Source organism: Typopeltis vanoorti, chromosome 22 (assembly GCF_054136105.1).
Source record: "Typopeltis vanoorti isolate ZY-2024b chromosome 22, IOZ_Tvanoo_1.0, whole genome shotgun sequence".
Lineage (NCBI taxonomy): Eukaryota > Metazoa > Arthropoda > Arachnida > Uropygi > Thelyphonidae > Typopeltis > Typopeltis vanoorti.
The window spans coordinates 36,043,041-36,047,576 of record NC_143570.1 but is presented as its reverse complement, the minus strand read 5'-3'; the positions used below and the strand labels follow the sequence as shown (position 1 = coordinate 36,047,576).

Below are 4,536 nucleotides of genomic sequence, written 5' to 3'. Positions count from 1 at the left end.
GCCCTGTATGCGGACGATACGGCAATACTAACCAGATCTCTCAGACCCCATTTCATTACCAGAAAGCTTCAAGAAAACCTTCTAAAGCTGGAGGGTTGGTTCTCTAAGTGGAGATTGGAAGTCAACACCTTAAAAAGTTCAGCCATTCTTTTCTCAAAAAGGCCAATGTCTCCTGCAGGAGATGTGTTACTATTCATTACTAAAATTCCCTGGCAGACAGAAACAAAATACCTGGTTGTAATTCTTGACAAAAAGCTATCTTTCAATCAACGCATCAAATCTGCGTGCACAAAGGCATCTAAAGCCATAGCTCAGATCTATCCGCTAATTAATAGAAATAGTAAGCTCAGCAACAGAATCAAATTGCAACTATACCAGATGACAATTCGTCCTATAATCACCTATGCCTCTCCAGCCTGGAGCCGCACCTCTAATACTGACATTATTAAAATACAACGAGTGCAGAACAAGTTCTTGAGAATGATTTTGAACGCCCCGTGGCATGTTAGAAACAATCAACTTCATAGAGATACAAATATTCCTTATATTCTCTCTTTTCTACAATCCTTAGCATCCAAGTTTTTCCTAAAGACGTCCACACACCCCAACGATTTGCTGCAGCTTACGAGGCAACGGACATATTAAAACATGGAAGACCAAAAGCTATATTAACCTCCTATAGCGATGCATAATCTCCATGCCCAATCAGGGCGAGCAAACTGCTCCTAAATTTTACCCTCACTGTAACCACAACAGATAGCGGGGAATATGAAAAGCATCTTGCTTCACCCCGAAAGAAATGTCAATTGTTTAGTCATACTTGAGAGATGAGGATTGTGGAAAAGTCCTTTTTAGGACTTCCAGGGTAACGAATGGCAATGCTGTTACCCAGCCATGACTAGAGCTTTTAGCTCAATAACACTCCATCCACACAGATTTTCTTCATTCAGATGACGGGATAAAGAGTCAAGGACTCAGTCCATCGCCCAGTTCTTTTAAGAACTTTAAGTTTAGTCATACTTACCTGGTGCTGGGAATTCCTTGATCATCAAGGAGGATTCCACAGGAAGAGGCCGCCTATTGCACTTCGGGTTTGCTGACACCTGCTGCTCTCCCAAACTGGGTTAGCAGAGCGTAAAATTTTTGGTAGTTGGAACTGCGTTCGCGCTACCCCTTAATGTTTAAATCAAAGAATTCTCTGTTAATAAAGAAGCAATCATCATCGCAATTTTTTAAAACTAATCTATAGGTGACGCCCTCGCCTTTCTGACACTTTATTATGTGTCAGTTTCTGTTATAACTGAAAGGATTACAACTTAGGCTTTAAAGATTTAGAGAAAGGTTTGTGTGTGTGTGGGGGGGGAGATTAATGTACTAAAAGTAGCTTGGATATGAAAGAATGGCCGAAGCTTTGTCACACCTGTGAAAGACATAATATTTAGTTGAACTTTACTTCGTTTTCTTCAGAAAGGTGAATCTGAAATTATACAAATATCGCTATTCAATTTCTACCAAATAAGGATTCTCTTAAATCGTTATTAATAATTCAAATATTCATCACTTATTAATAACCAATAATGTACGTGGGGGTGGGTTGAGGATTAGATAATTCAGAAATACTTTGGGCCTCCAATAAGCTTGGATTGTAGTCTCGTACCGAAATGAAATTCGCCTAAAAACTCTTATAAATCTTTGCTCGCACTGATATACATATAAAACGTTCTGGTTGGCATATCCGCTCTCCAACCAAAAGGCTACGGGTTCGAATCCAGCATGTTTTATGGATGTTTGTAATTATCTGTGAAAATACTAGTGGTAGTGGTGACCAGTAGATGGCGTTGGTGTTATTTTATTTTTTTTAACGTAACTCCCACCCATAAAAGGTTTTGTAAACCAATAGGTTTATAGAATAAATTTATAATTTTTTTTGCTATTTTTGTCGATTTTTTACATCGTTACTATCATTTCATTACTGTCCATTATCGGCTATTGTGGTCGTACTTGTTTGTTAGGATTATTTTAGTTTTAAAAACAAATTAAAATTTTATTAGAACAAATAATTCTAATAAACCATTACTTAAATTAAGGGGATATTAAATCCCGCATAGTTTTAAAACCGAATAAGAGAGTTTCTTGCCGAATATAGTAAACTATAAAGTATCGGCGAATACTAGCGTTAGCCAATGCAAGTGATCCTAGTACGTAGTACAATATTGGGCAACTCGTGGCAGAGGTGGAGGGAGTGCGGATCGCTATTCTTAGGTATTTTCCATAATGTAAAAACACATTTCCTAGGAAATGTATGCTGTTATTACATTATGGAGGGAGGTCACTACCCAGACCGGTTTCAGCCTTCATCAGTGAGCAGCTAGACCTAATACCAAAGTATATAGCGAAAAGAACTTATGTACTTTGCGAACGAGTTTTCCAAACAGGTGCAACCATTAAGTTACTTAAGTATAAAAAGCTAATAAGCTTCATTTCGGCAATGAAAACATTATTAAATTAAGGGGATATTAAATCCCGCATAGTTTTAAAACCGAATAAGAAACTCTCTGATTCCGATCTTTGAGTTTCTTATTCGGTTTTAAAACTATGCGGGATTTAATATCCCCTTAATTTAAGTAATGTTTTCATTGCCGAAATGAAGCTTATTAGCTCTTTATACTTAACTAATAAACAATTACTGGTTAGACTTTCAGTAAAGTCATAAGTAGCGCGGGAATAGATAAGAATTAGATTATGTAACGGTTGTGACCGTTTTACTGAAGCATAGGAAATGCGGTGTTATTATTTATTTTTAAATTAGTCTGCCATTGTCCAGATATTGAAAATAGTTTGAGATCATTACGTTAAATTAAATTAGAAATGTAGGCAGTTTGTGCTGCCATCTATTGATAATTTTGATATTATTATTGAATGATTGTGGTAATATTTTCACAGTAATTTTAATCCCTTCCGGTTCAGTTCATATTAACTCATCTTTTCATCTGTGATGGCATTTTTCAGCCACAAATAAGTCAAGTTGCATTTATGAATCTGTTGGATATTTCGCATCTCATCACAGTACTGTATTAAAATTACTTTGATGTACTGACTGAACATACAGTATTTAAGTGCTTTGTGTAGAAACCCCCTCCCCCCGCCCAATACACTGAGAAATTGTTTCAATAAAAGTAGTTGTACGTTTTTGTTAGTGCATATTATTCATCAAATTCTCGTCTATTTTAATATGTCCAAATCAAGAGAAGGTAATTTTTTTTTTAAATCATAAATAAGGCGGCCATTTTGGATCATATCTTTAATGGAACAAGCTAATAAGACTCGCCGATGGTTCTTAGGGTATAAGTAGGTCTCCAATTTGTTCTGAGGAAGCACAATAGCGAACATAATGTGCGTACTGTAACAGACATGAATGGGTTAACTGAACAAGAGTAGTGAATAAAATTGTTTCTGTCACGATTTTGAGTCATTTGGATAATGGAGAAAGAAAGGCAAACTGAGGCTAGAATAACAATTAGCAAAAGGTCTGCCTACTAGTTATTACTTTATAGATTTCAACCAGTTTCGGGCGACTGTACCGTTTTGGTAGTGACAGTATCCATTACGTCATGGACATACTTTCACTAGCTTTAGTTACAACAGCAACGGTCCGTTGCTTGGAAAGATCTGGGTTCGATTCCGTTCGTTGTATGAGAGAAACTTTATTAGAGCCGTTCCTGCAAAACGTACAAACCTGCCTTAGAACACACGCGATTCACACCTAGGAACTGTTAGTTAAAAATGAAATTAGTTGATGGAAGTTTTATAAAGGCTCTTTTCACTTGCCTTATACGAAGTGAAGAACTTCTAAACGTATTTTCAGGTGTAGGTGAGTTAGTCGGTCTTATACGAGAGGTGTAAGTTTTTCTTGCCTCAAACTATTGAACATGCACAATTTACAGACCTGTTTTTACATTAGCCTCATAATTCTTTCGGCTTTAATTCCAACTGATAACGATCTCTTTCATGAATTATAATATTCTGAGAAATCCGAACGTGTTTTTGAATTTTTTTTCGAGGATAGTTTAGTTCATTTTCGTGGACGGACGATTCTGCAAGATAAAAAATAAAAATAAAAAACTCTTATTTAAAATTGAGAATGAATAACTTTTCATATTCTATTATTTATGGACTAAAAATATTAAAAAAAAACAGACCTATGAAATCTGTGTAATAATTTTGACGCAAAAACGTATGAGCTACCGTTTTTTTTTTTTTTATCGTTTTGTGTTACCTGATTCTTCTTCTTCCTTTCCAGGCTTAGAGGCCAAGTGTCCTGTTCCGGACTCGATTCAATCTTCTTAAGGGTGTTCCTCTGCATTGGATACCTTTTTAGATGATAATTTAGAATTTGTTTAGGTATTCTACTTCTATTCATTCACAGTACGTTCTTTCCATTTTGTTCTTATAGCAAATAACTGTTTCATTTAGAGAGTTTATAATTCCAAGTTTATTTCTGATTTCGCAGCTTTTCATTTTATGCCGTGTATACCT

At 35.8% G+C, this 4,536-nt stretch overlaps 1 non-coding gene across 1 annotated transcript; it reads left to right on the top strand.

Moving 5' to 3' along the window:
* The first annotated feature begins 1,016 nt into the window (after window positions 1-1,016).
* Window positions 1,017-1,177, top strand: LOC150094305 (U1 spliceosomal RNA). Its single transcript, XR_016550280.1, has one exon. It is a non-coding gene; the product is annotated as a U1 spliceosomal RNA (small nuclear RNA).
* The last annotated feature ends 3,359 nt before the right edge of the window (window positions 1,178-4,536 follow it).